Genomic DNA, 14,110 nt, shown 5'->3' with positions numbered 1-14,110 from the left:
CAACCACACAAGCATGCATGGGAGCCACTGTGAATGAAGACAGTGGACACCCCTGTGAAGTGTGCCCACCAAGCAGGGAACTCTTGGTACAGGCACCGAGCACCTAGAAGAGCCCATGTCCACTGCACAGGGATCCCAGGGCTAGGGGCCACACTGCAGTGCCAGACAGGGGATTCCCTGCACAAGAGGGGCCCCAGGGCTAGGGATCAAACTGCAGTGAGAAGGAATCCAGAGCTAAGGTTTACACTGAAGTGTAAGGTAGGGGATCCCAATACAAGTGGGATCCCAGGGCTAGGGGTTACTCTGCAGTGCCAGGCAGGGGCTCCCTCTGCAAGCAGGAGTCCAGGGCCATGACCCAGACGGCAGTGCCAGGCAGGGGCTCCCTGCACAAGAGGGATGCTAGGGGGTTACTCTGCAGTGCCAGGCAGGGGATCCCTGCAGAAGAGGGGTACTAGGGAGTTACTCTGCAGTGCCAGGCAGGGGGTCCTTGCACCAGAGGGATGCTAGGGGGTTACTCTGCAGTGCCAGGCAGGGGATCCCTGCAGAAGAAGGGTACTAGGGAGTTAGTCTGCAGTGCCAGGAAGGGGGTCCCTATGCAAGCAGGAGTCCAGGTCCACTGATGCCCTTTCTGGTGTAGGCCACACATGCATAGAATCGCATCGAATGGCGCAAGTAGAGTGCACGGCTACTCTATAGAGTGTCCCAGCGCTGCAGGTTCGTGGACAACTGATCTCAGAGAGGAACATGCTGGGAGGCAGTTAAATAGCCACGTTTTTAAGCTGTGCTTAAAAGAGTCCATATCCTTAGTAGCACGAAGGTGCCAAGGAAGGGCATGCCAGCCCACACCAGCCAACGCAGAGTAAGGGGTGCCTCCCCTCACCCTCTCCCGAGCAGGCAGCAAGGGCAGCTCCTGCAGATGGGCCTGAACAGAGGGGTTACTCGGGGTCTTAAGAAGGAGCCGGGCTGCAGCGTTCTGCACCAATGGGAGTCTCTTGAGTTGGTGCAGAGGGAAGCCCAAGTATAATGCATTGGCATAATCCAGCTGAGATGTTATGAGGGCATGGACCACCATCTTCTGACAAGGACCCGGAAGCAGGAACAAAAATGGCCTCAGAAACCGAAGAACACCAAAGCAGCACTCAACCACCCTCACTGCAGCTCTCAACCCCACACTCTCTGCAGCTCTCAACCCCACACTCTCTGCAGCTCTCAACCCCACACTCTCTGCAGCTCTCAACCCCACACTCTCTGCAGCTCTCACCCCCACACTCTCTGCAGCTCTCACCCCCACACTCTCTGCAGCTCTCAACCCCACACTCTCTGCAGCTCTCAACCCCACACTCGCTGCAGCTCTCAACCCCACACTCGCTGCAGCTCTCAACCCCACACTCGCTGCAGCTCTCAACCCCACACTCGCTGCAGCTCTCAACCCCACACTCGCTGCAGCTCTCAACCCCACACTCGCTGCAGCTCTCAACCCCACACTCGCTGCAGCTCTCAACCCCACACTCGCTGCAGCTCTCAACCCCACACTCGCTGCAGCTCTCAACCCCACTCTCTGCAGCTCTCAACCACCCCCTCTGCAGCTCTCAACCACCCCCTCTGCAGCTCTCAATCACCCCCTCTGCAGCTCTCAACCACACTCTCTGCAGCTCTCAACCACACTCTCTGCAGCTCTCAACCACCCCCTCTGCAGCTCTCAACCACCCCCTCTGCAGCTCTCAACCACACTCTCTGCAGCTCTCAACCACACTCTCTACCATTAAACGGCACAGCGGGGGTGGGGGTGTTCTCAAACACTATAACACTGAACAACCCGGGTCTGGTGCTGAGTCAACAAAGATAAACAAAAAGCATATCTACTGGTTCCGAAATCTCTAGTTAGAAAAGAACCCTTCTGGGAACAGAACCCATCAATCCGAGAGGCCTTCTCTGGGGGGGCACTACAGACAAAGCAGGAGGTCGGTAATCCCTTGGACACAGAACAAGTGAGGCCTTCTCTAGGGTGTGCGGTTCTACAGATAAGGACAGACTGTGACAGTCCAGAAACAGCACAACACAAAGCGACAAAAAAGAGAGCGCACTCCCGTGAGATCAAACTTTGAAAAATGTGAAGACTGCAAACATTGTTGCACACCACGGTTTACTCCCACCCGTAACAAACTAAACCCCTGAAACCAATGTACCTCTCTGTCACAGGCCTTCATTTCAAGACTAAAGTGACCAATCTCACATGCCAGACCCCAAAGGTCTGGACGGTGGTGCCCACTTGCTCTTAACTCGGAGTTCAAAACACCACTGCTGGCTTGAAAGACCACCACACACCAACTTAAAGCATCATTCCCTGTCGAAAGACCACCACACACCAACTTCAAACATCATTCCCTGCCGAAAGTCCACCACACACCAACTTCAAACATCACTCCCTGTCGAAAGTCCACCACACAGACCAACTAAAAACACCACTGGGCGCTTGAAAGTCCACCACACACCAACTTCAAACACCACTGCCTGTTTGAAAGACCACCACACACTAACTTAAAGCATCATTCCCTGTCGAAAGACCACCACACACCAACTTCAAACATCACTCCCTGTCGAAAGACCACCACACACCAACTTTAGACACCACTGCTTGCTTGAATGTCCACTACACACTAACTTCAAACATGACTGCCTATTTGAAGGACCATCACACACCGACTTGAAACATTGCTGCCTGTTTGAGAGGCGACGACACACCAACTTCAGACACCACTGCCTGCTTATAAGATCACACACGAATTCAAACACAATTGCCTGCTTGGAAGACAGCACACTCCAACTTCAACAAGCATTGGCATAGCCAATAGGTCTCGCCTTTGGGACCTTATAAGTGTTTAGCCATGCAACAGTTGCATAACTAAATACTTATAAGGTCCCAAAAGCGAGACCTATTGACTATGCCAAGCGGCCGTCCAGCCGCAAAAGTGATCGCAATCGTGATCAAACATCAAAGCAGCCCTGCGGCCGCGAAAGTGAAAGTAATCGCGGTAAAGCGCGGCGCGCACGCCCGCGCACATGCACTGTAGCTCTAGGCTGGCCTGGTAGCACTTTTTGAAGCCCTCTCAATAAGTCTCGCCAGACCAGCGCATGCGCTGGGTCAGGCGAGACCTAAAAATCACTGCTTGCTCGAAAGACCACCACAGACCAACTAAAACACCACTGCCTGCTTGAAAGCTCACCACACACCAACTTGCTGGAGCCCCCTGCAGAGACATTTACGATATGATCCCCCCCCCAGCCTAGGGTCGCCTTCTGCAAACACCTCCCCAGCCTAGGGTCGCCTTCTGCAAACACCTCCCCAGCCTAGGGTCGCCTTCTGCAAACTCCTCCCCAGCCTAGGGTCGCCTTCTGCAAACTCCTCCCCAGCCTAGGGTCGCCTTCTGCAAACTCCTCCCCAGCCTAGGGTCGCCTTCTGCAAACTCCTCCCCAGCCTAGGGTCGCCTTCTGCAAACACCTCCCCAGCCTGGGGTCGCCTTCTGCAAACACCTCCCCAGCCTAGGGTCGCCTTCTGCAAACACCTCCCCAGCCTAGGGTCGCCTTCTGCAAACACCTCCCCAGCCTAGGGTCGCCTTCTGCAAACACCTCCCCAGCCTAGGGTCGCCTTCCCCAACCTAGGGTCGCCTTCTGCAAACACCTCCCCAGCCTGGGGTCGCCTTCTGCAAACACCTCCCCAGCCTAGGGTCGCCTTCTGCAAACTGCTCCCCAGCCTAGGGTCGCCTTCTGCAAACTGCTCCCCAGCCTAGGGTCGCCTTCTGCAAACAACTCCCCAACCTAGGGTCGCCTTCTGCAAACACCTCCCCAGCCTGGGGTCGCCTTCTGCAAACACCTCCCCCGCCTGGGGTCGCCTTCTGCAAACACCTCCCCAGCCTAGGGTCGCCTTCTGCAAACACCTCCCCAGCCTAGGGTCGCCTTCTGCAAACACCTCCCCAACCTAGGGTCGCCTTCTGCAAATGCCTCCCCAACCTAGGGTCGCCTTCTGCAAACACCTCCCCAGCCTGGGGTCGCCTTCTGCAAACACCTCCCCAGCCTGGGGTCGCCTTCTGCAAACACCTCCCCAGCCTGGGGTCGCCTTCTGCAAACAACTCCCCAACCTAGGGTCGCCTTCTGCAAACACCTCCCCAGCCTGGGGTCGCCTTCTGCAAACTGCTCCCCAGCCTAGGGTCGCCTTCTGCAAACTGCTCCCCAGCCTAGGGTCGCCTTCTGCAAACTGCTCCCCAGCCTAGGGTCGCCTTCTGCAAACTCCTCCCCAGCATAGGGTCGCCTTCTGCAAACAACTCCCCAGCATAGGGTCGCCTTCTGCAAACAACTCCCCAACCTGGGGTCGCCTTCTGCAAACACCTCCCCAGCCTGGGTTCGCCTTCTGCAAACTCCTCCCCAGCCTGGGGTCGCCTTCTGCAAACTCCTCCCCAGCCTAGGGTCGCCTTCTGCAAACGACCTGTTGTGTCTCCAACACTCCCCACACCCGCCAGCCTCCTTGCGTTCAGCAAACAGAGCCCCCCCCCCCCCCCACCCGTGCTCTGGGATGGGCCATTGCAGGGGACAATGCACAGCCCTTTGTTCAGCAAAGACAGCCCCGGGGGCTTTAGTAGTCCCATTCCAGGCGTGACCAGTTCCACCCCCTGTGCAGGCTTCGGCAAACAGAACCCGTGGGAGCCTCGTCAGGCGCAGCACAGGTGAGACCCGCCCACCCTGCCCCCCCTCCTCTCAGCACACACAGCCCCGGGGCGTCGGCTAGAATGTATAATGCACTGTGCTGCACAGAACCGAGTAAGGTAGGACCCCCCCACCCCTCCCCTTTCTGGGCTGCCCACCTCCCTCTCGTGAGGGCACAATCTGCACATGGAGGGTGGGGGTTGGGAGGGTCAGAGGCCCACTGCCCTGGGCACCCGACATCGTTCATTCCAAGAGTGGCGTTTACTGCCCCCACCAGCGCTCTCTGAAAGACAGCCCGGGAACCCCCTCCCCCCGACGCCACCCACACCTGCACACCCCTGACGTGGACGCAATTCACTTAAAAAGCCCTAAAAATAAGAGAGAAAAAAAAAGAAATGGATGGAAAATGCTGGGGGGCGGGGCGAGAAGGGGTCGATACACAGCCAGGACGGTCAGCTCCAGCTCACGCCTTTGTCCACATTTGGGCATTTGTTCACCACAGGCTGCACAAATAAGACTACAAATATAAGAATAAAAAGAGAGGATTAAAAAAAGAGGAAAAAAAGTACCCGCCGGAGACCTTACAGCCAGTATGAGAGACCCGTGTAAAGGAGGGCGTAAAAGTAAAGTATTCGGCTTCAAAGACATTTATTTATGGAGGTCGGGCTGATCCCGTAAGTCAGCGTCAGGGCTGCCAGTCCACGTTCAACGAAGAAAATAAAGTGTGCAAAGTCTTATTGCTCGAGCTTATTGGCACACATTTCTTATTGCAGGATGAAAGGTGAAGCCGTCCCAGTAGGAATCGTATTTCTGGCCAGTAGGTTGCACACATGACTGATGCGCTGGGCACGCCCGAAGGCATTTCCGGCTGCATACCTCCGCGGTGTACATAGGGCCATCATTCGGTGGGCACCACTCAGGGTACGGTGGCCGAGCAGGAATAACGACGTAGGCGAAGCACACAAGTGGTCGGCTCCCACAAGGCCCACACCCCTGGGAAAGTGTCTGCCCCGCAGGGTGGGGGTGCCGCTCACAAAGGACAGAGTGTGAACAATGCCCCATGAATAGAGGGCTCTGCAGAGGAGGTCGGAACCCCCCCCATTAATGAAGGCCACTTAATAACCCGCGAGGACTGGGCCCCTCCCCCAGGCCAGCACAATCCATCATTCAGGAATTGGGGGAGCGACCTCTGGGAACAGAGGCCCGGGACAGACCCCTCATTGAGGGCCTGGCAGCTATCTAACGGGGGCACGCCCTGAGGGTTCAATGAGCCGGGGCCCCCACTGCCAGCTCACCCGGGTCCCAGCATAAGGAAGGAAACTCGACCACCCTGCCCATTCACGCAGCCAATGGCGACGGGACCCAGGGCACAGCACCCCCTGCCCACGGGGACCCAGGGCACTGAACCCCCTGCCCACGGGGACCTAGGGCACTGAACCCCCTGCCCACGGGGGCCCAGGGCACCGAACCCCCTGCTCACGGGGACCCAGGGCACCGAACTCCCTGTGACCCAAGGGGGCACTGAACCCCCCAACCCACGGGGACCCAAGGGGACACAGCAACCTCCCCTGCTCCTGGGTGTGCGCTGTGAGATGGGAGTGGGGGGAGGGTTAGTGATATCAGCTAAGTCATTATTTTTCATTTTGGACAAGTGAAGGGTCGGTTTATGCATTGTGTGGGTGGGTGGCGCGAGGTGAGGTATTTGTTTTTTAATTTGGGGGGTGGGTAGTATCGCGAAGGTGGTGGGAGGCCAGGTTGTATTTAACATGTTATATCACTCCCCCATTATGCCTCTGCCCCTGCGTATTGGTTGGAAGCAGGGGTAGATGACGTGGGAGGTGGCATATACAATATAAGATTATAGATGGGTACTGTGCACACCCCTGTGGCAGGGGACCCGGCTCATTGCAGGGTTTCAGGGCCTGGGACCTTATAGGCATTTCACAGCTGGGCGGTGAGTGGGCGGGGGATCACACGCGGTCCTTTGAAGACCTTCAACGCAGATATTCCTTGCATCCGTCACAATTCTATAGGTACTTGCAACTGCGCCACGCTCTCCTCACACACCTTGCAACAGTTACACGTCTTCTGACCACAGCCCGCCTGAGGCCCACACTATGTATGGGGACCTGGGGATGGCTGGCATCTCCCGCATTTACAGCTCACTGATCAACAATACCCCCACTTCCATGGACCGATTGCGGGCTCAGTGGGAGGGTTGGGTGGGCATCTTGGATGAGGAGGACTGGCGCGACGCCCTTATGGCTCCTAAGTCGGTCACCGCATCCCGCTCACACCGATGCGCCTTCACCGGGCTGGGCTAAGTCCATCCTCCGCTTGTACTAGATGTGGCCACGACCCGCTGACTTTCTTCACGTGGTGTGGGCGTGTCCCCCACCTGGAATGGTACTGGGGGAAATGGAGGAGGAGCTCACTGAGGTTTTGGGGTGGGAGGTCCCTCATGACCCAAAACACACTATCTTGGGCATCCCCGATGGGTTGGACGGGTCTCGGAACGAGAAGCTGGTTTTCACTACAGCAATGGTGGTTGCCAAAAGAGACATTGCGGCCTCCCGGAAGCTCTCTGAACCTCCGAGTGTTGGGCGATGGAGGGCTGGTGTGCCACGCAAGAGAAGGTTATGCACCAGGCATGTGGATGTCCCAAGAAATACCATAGGGTTGGGGGAAATGGTTGGGGGGTGTGGTTTAGTTATGAAGGGAATGACCAATTTCTTACTCTCATGTCTTTATCAAGGTCTGTAATCCGGGTGGTGCCCACTCCTTTTCTTAGTCCTAGATTTGTATGGCATTGTGCTGTGTGGCTGGTGTATTCTTTCAATAAGTCATAGTCAATAAAAAGTTGTTTATAAAAAATAAAGATTATAGATGGGTAAAATATGAATAAAGGTGGTGGTTTAAATTGTAATTTCCCTTGGTTGGATTCAGTCCCAGGACACACTCACCAGTGACCGCCCCCACCCCCTCTTCGAAGCCCTCTCTTGAACGGAGTCTTTTAATGAAGTGAGCATCAGTCAGTCTTCTGGTAAAAACTCTGAGTAATCCTTCAAAGTGCGCCCCCCCCCCCCCCCCTAATCATCCTGGAGAGACGTGATGACATCACACGGGCATTGAAGTCTGCCCGCAGGCTGCCAGGCGCACAAAGAAGCGACTTGAAAACGCCCACAAGCCTTTGCTAGGCACAGTCCCGAAATATAGGATAGGTCGTCAGGTGGCATTTGTATGGCGTGCAGCAGCCACTGATCTGGCATCGAACTGCCATGGAGTTCCAGACTTGAGATGTATTATTTTGTCATTTTTACACTACTGAACGCTGTCCGGGCATAGGTTTCTCCTCATTAGTACCAGGTTAACACCAAGTACAGCAATACATAACGGAACGGCGACCAGTCAACCTTTCCGAAGGTGCTTCCACTGCGCAGCAACAGCGTCACTGCGATCTCAGTACCCTTTGACCCATTTGAGCTAGAGGCATGTATGTGTTATAAGGTGGTAAATCCACCATCATGCGGAAAATGCTGCGGCTGCAACAATCACGTACCAGGGGAAATACATCTCTCCATAAAGTCCCCTTTCAAACCGCAGCCCTCCCGGGCTCTGCAGGGCCCAGAGGGGTAACAAACTGAGGGCGCCCCCTCCCCGCACAATCATATTTTACAGGCCCTGGACTGAACCCCCGCTAGGCACTGCAAGGCCTGCCCGTGTGCATCCGCTGGCACTGCCTCGTCACACCTGTGGGCACCGAGGTTTAAAGCACTTGGCACATGCTTTTCACCAATGTATGCGTCCAGCGCTATAGCACTCTTTGTCTGACTTGCTAGGACAACGCATGTTTGTACTGCGTGCTCCCCCACCCACCCCCTGTGCGTCTATGAGGGGTGTAGTAGCCACTCACACTATCCCTCGGCCCCCACTCAGCCCCCCCACGGAGGGGCTGGCGCGCAATGAAATTCCCACACTTGGAAAACGTGTCCTCAGCCGACCTGCTCAGGCGCCACAACCTGATCTCCCAGAGCCGTGGGAGGGACATCTGCACGGAGAGGAGGGGGCGGGAGCATCCGAAGACAGAGCCGAAGGCAGGTGAACATCAGGCAGGTGAGCGTGAGGCAGGCGAGCATGAGACAGGCGAGCGTGAGACAGGCGAGCGTGAGACAGGGTTCCTCAGACGTGAACCAGAGACAAAGGACAGAGGGACACCACTGCGCGAGGCGGGTGAACACGATATAGGTGAGCACGAAACCGGGGCGCCTCACACGCGAACCAGACACAGACCAAAGCGGGACATCACAGCCGGAGGCAGGTCAACATGAGACAGGTGAGCGCAGGACCGGTGAAACTCACACGCTAAACAAAGACAGACCAAAGAGGGACACTACAACCGAGTCACATGAACACGAGACTGGTGCTCCTCACACATGACCAAGAGACAGACCGCCAAGGGGCTTCACAGCACGAGGCAGGGGTTCCTCACACGTGAACCAGAGACAGAGGGACATCACAGCCTGAAGCAGATACCCATGAGACAGGTGCTCCTCACACATGACCAAGGGACAGACCACCGAGGGGCTTCACAGCAGGAGGCAGGTGAACCAGAGTCAGGGGCTCCTCACACGTGAACTAGGGACAGACCACTGAGGGGCTTCACAGCAGGAGGCAGGTGAACCAGAGTCAGGGGCTCCTCACACGTGAACTAGGGACAGACCACTGAGGGGCTTCACAGCAGGAGGCAGGTGAACCAGAGTCAGGGGCTCCTCACACGTGAACTAGGGACAGACCACTGAGGGGCTTCACAGCAGGAGGCAGGTGAACCAGAGTCAGGGGCTCCTCACACGTGAACTAGGGACAGACCACTGAGGGGCTTCACAGCAGGAGGCAGGTGAACCAGAGTCAGGGGCTCCTCACACGTGAACTAGGGACAGACCACTGAGGGGCTTCACAGCAGGAGGCAGGTGAACCAGAGTCAGGGGCTCCTCACACGTGAACTAGGGACAGACCACTGAGGGGCTTCACAGCAGGAGGCAGGTGAACCAGAGTCAGGGGCTCCTCCCACGTGAACTAGGGACAGACCACTGAGGGGCTTCACAGCAGGAGGCAGGTGAACCAGAGTCAGGGGCTCCTCACACGTGAACTAGGGACAGACCACTGAGGGGCTTCACAGCAGGAGGCAGGTGAACCAGAGTCAGGGGCTCCTCCCACGTGAACTAGGGACAGACCACTGAGGGGCTTCACAGCCAGAGGCAGGTGAACGCGAGGCAGGGGCTCCTCACATCAGCTCCTGGTTATTGTGATTTATATAAAAAAACATTTCCATAGAATCCGATCACTGAGAGACCATTTCATCTAAACCGTTTGATGGAAATGTTTTAGACTGAGAGGCATTGACCATTTCATAGAAACCCATTCCTGGGAGGTCTTTAGCGCGCTGATTTTCCCGTGTAAAGGCAGTGGCTGCAGGTCCCGCCTTCAGAAACACTTCTGTCTGAGATGGTTATTTCAGTGCTTTAATTCTAGGGACAATATTTCATATTTTTATCTTCTACATTGTCAGACAAATTATTTGAATCCTTTCAATTCGCCGACCCATCATCATCCGTAAACACCATGCATCGCTGACCCCTCACAACCTCTAAACATCACCACTCCCTGCCCCCTCATGCCCCTCGCCACACCTCAACTACTTATCCCTGAAGCCTACAAGCCCTGTCTACCCCCAAATATCCACCATCCCTGAACCATAAAATCACCCCCTACCCCACCCCACCCTAAACACCCCTTTCTACGCCTAACCCCCACCCATCCCATACCTCCTAAAAAACCTATGCACACCACCCAAACTCCACCCTTCCCTGAACCCTAAAAAGCCCTCACCACCCTTAAACACCAGCCATCCATGACCCATAAGAACACATCATCACCCTAAACTACTCATCGCTGAACCCTAAAAAACCCTTTCTACATCTAAACTCCACCTATCCCATAATCCTTAAAAACCCTACCTACCCTAAACTCCACCCATCCTGAACCCTAAAAAACCTTCACCACCCCAACCCCTACCTTAAATGAACCTTAAAAACCCTCACCAGACCTAAACTCTGCCAGGCCATGAACCCTAAAAGCCCTCAACACCCTTATACTCTACCCATTTCAGAAACCTAACAAGCATTGGCATAGCCAATAGGTCTCGCTTTTGGGACCTTATAAGTGTTTAGCCATGCAACAGTTTCATAACTAAATACTTATAAGGTCCCAAAAGCGAGACCTATTGGCTATGCAAAGCGGCCGTGAAAGTAATTGCGGTAAAGCGCGGCGCGCGCCCGCGCACATGCACTGTAGCTCTAGGCTGGTCTGGTAGCACTTTTTGGAGCCCTCTCAATAAGTCTCGCCAGACCAGCAGCGCATGCGCTGGGTCAGGCAAGACCTAAAAACAACTTACACAACTGAACACCATTCATCCATGAACCGTAAAAAGCCCTCACCACCCTACACTTCACCCATTGCTGAAACCTAAAAAACACATTACACAACTAAACACCACTGGTCAATAAACCCTAAAACCCCTCACCACCCCTTTCTATCTTTCTATGCCCGAGTTCCAATTATTCTTGAGCCCCAAAACCCCTCATAACCCTAAACATTACCCATCCCTAACCCAAAAATCCCACACTAGTCCTAAACTTCATCTAAGTGTAACGTAACTTTGGATGTTTCCTTAAAATGAGCTTTCCTTTAAACACGAGACCGGTGCAACTCACACGTGAACCCAAGACAGACCATAGAGGGATATCAACGCATGAGGCAGGTGAACAAGAGACAGGTGAGCACGAGAAAGGTGCTCCTCACAAGAGAAGCAGAGCCAGGCCACGGAGAGGGACATCACAACATGAGGCAGGAGACAGATGCTCCCTACATGTGAGACAGACCACAGAGCTCGTGGGGACACCGAGGAATCACATCTTGTGGAATGTGAACACGAGACAGGAGCTTCTCACATATGGACCAGAGACAGACCTCTAAGGTCGCAGGGATGCTCAGAAATAAAAGACAGTGGTGGAAGGTGAATACGAGGCAGGTGAACACGAAACAGGTGCTCCGCATACCCGCACTAGGGACATACGCAAGAGCTCGTAGGGACATCCAAGAATCACAGCTAGTGGAAGGTGAATACAAGACGGTTGTGTGTTCCTCACACGTGCACCAGAGACAGCCCAAAGGTGCAGGGGCATTGCTCCCAGTTGTAGAGGCCACACCTGGAGTTCTGTGCCCATATGTCACACCTGCAAAACTGTGCCAAGTTGTGGAGGCCACATCTAGAGTACTGTGCACAGATGCCATAGCTGGGGTACTGTGCCCAGTTGTGGAGGCCATAGTTTAAGTACTGTGCCCAGATGTCCCAGCTGGAGTACTATGCCCATTTGGGGATGTCACACCTGGAGCTCTATGCCCAGATGTCACAACTGAGGTACTGTGCCCAGTTGTGGAGGTGACATCTGGAGCCCTATGCCCAGATGTCACACCTAGGATATTGTGCCCAGTGTGGGTGTCACAGCCAGAGTAATGTTCCCAGTTGTGGATGCTACATCTGAAGCCATGTGTTCAGATGTGAGAGCTGGGGTACTTTGCCCAGCTGCGGGGGCCACACCTGGAGCACTGTGCCCAGTACCAGAGGACACACCCGGAGCACTGTGCCCAGTACTAGATGCCACACCTGGAGCACTGTGCCCAGTACCAGAGGACACACCGGAGCACTGTGCCCAGTACCAGAGGACACACCCAGTGCACTGTGCCCAGTACCAGAGGCCACACCCAGTGCACTGTGCCCAGTACCAGAGGTCACACCTGGAGCACTGTGCCCAGTACCAGAGGCCACACCTGAAGCACTGTGCCCAGTTCCAGAGGCCACACCTGGAGCACTGTGCCCAGTACCAGAGGCCACACCTGGAGCACTGTGTCCAGTACCAGAGGCCACACCTGGAGCACTGTGTCCAGTACCAGAGGCCACACCAAAGCACTGTGCCCAGTGCCAGAGGCCACACCAAAGCACTGTGCCCAGTGCCAGAGGCCACACCTGGAGCACTGTGCCCAGTGCCAGAGGCCACACCTGGAGCTGGAGCACTGTGCCCAGTGCCAGAGGCCACACCTGGAGCACTGTGCCCAGTGCCAGAGGCCACACCTGGAGCACTGTGCCCAGTGCCAGAGGCCACACCTGGAGCACTGTGCCCAGTACCAGGGGCCACACCTGGAGCACTGTGCCCAGTGCCAGAGGCCACACCAGGAGCACTGTGCCCAGTGCCAGAGGCCACACCAGGAGCACTGTGCCCAGTGCCAGAGGCCACACCAGGAGCACTGTGCCCAGTGCCAGAGGCCACACCAGGAGCACTGTGCCCAGTGCCAGAGGTCACACCAGGAGCACTGTGCCCAGTACCAGAGGCCACACCTGGAGCACTGTGCCCAGTACCAGAGGTCACACCTGGAGCACTGTGCCCAGTACCAGAGGTCACACCTGGAGCACTGTGCCCAGTACCAGAGGTCACACCTGGAGCACTGTGCCCAGTACCAGAGGCCACACCTGGAGCACTGTGCCCAGTACCAGAGGCCACACCTGGAGCACTGTGCCCAGTACCAGAGGCCACACCGGAGCACTGTGCCCAGTACCAGAGGCCACACCTGGAGCACTGTGCCCAGTACCAGAGGCCACACCTGGAGCACTGTGCCCAGTACCAGAGGCCACACCTGGAGCACTGTGCCCAGTACCAGAGGCCACACCGGGAGCACTGTGCCCAGTACCAGAGGCCACACCGGGAGCACTGTGCCCAGTACCAGAGGCCACACCTGGAGCACTGTGCCCAGTACCAGAGGTCACACCAGGAGCACTGTGCCCAGTACCAGAGGTCACACCTGGAGCACTGTGGCCAGGACCATTCCGAGACAGATGTTTTTAAGCGAAATGTAAGATGTAAACAGAATGATTTGGATCACACAATCCACAAGAAGATAACATATTCGTAATGCAGAACAACATATTTTAGGAGGCAAATGTCTGAAATATAAAATGTAATCACAATATAAGGAGGGGACATGGAGCAATTTTTAAAGACAGGTCCTGTACCGATGCTCCAAAGGCTAAGCATAAATACTAAGAGTGGTATCAGTTCCTAAAGGGGAAGGAGAATCTGAAGTCAGACAGTCTCAAATGGTACTGCATCTCATGGTAGGTGTCTCCAAAAGGCAAGTTCTCAAGTGTATGTGGGGTAGGGTAGTGGTACTCCTGTGTGGGTGATAGTTGTGCCCTCACACACCCTTGCGGGTGCAAAGCATCATCACTGGGCACTGCTCCTCGTGGGGGTGGCGCTGCAGTCCCTCACGGGCCCTCATTGAGGGTGCTCTATCGGAGATC

At 55.5% G+C, this 14,110-nt stretch overlaps 2 protein-coding genes across 3 annotated transcripts in view; one reads left to right on the top strand and one right to left on the bottom strand.

Annotated features, from left to right (window-relative positions):
* The window catches only part of DTX4 (deltex E3 ubiquitin ligase 4), an 87,647-nt gene that overhangs the window by 38,083 nt on the left and 35,454 nt on the right, over positions 1-14,110 (bottom strand). The window lies entirely within an intron of this gene.
* CENPQ (centromere protein Q) overlaps positions 8,825-14,110 on the top strand; it is a 227,049-nt gene continuing 221,763 nt past the window's right edge. Inside the window, exon 1 of one of the 2 annotated variants that reach the window (XM_085651752.1) lies at positions 8,825-8,943. The gene's annotated coding sequence lies outside the window, so the exon portion shown is untranslated. Of the gene's footprint in view, positions 9,032-14,110 lie in introns of both variants that reach the window. The other variant, XM_085651751.1, reaches the window with a different exon arrangement.

This window comes from Triturus cristatus, chromosome 4_1, assembly GCF_964204655.1.
Source record: "Triturus cristatus chromosome 4_1, aTriCri1.1, whole genome shotgun sequence".
Lineage (NCBI taxonomy): Eukaryota > Metazoa > Chordata > Amphibia > Caudata > Salamandridae > Triturus > Triturus cristatus.
Note: the sequence above shows the minus strand (reverse complement) of the source record. Positions and strands in the feature narration are given on the sequence as shown.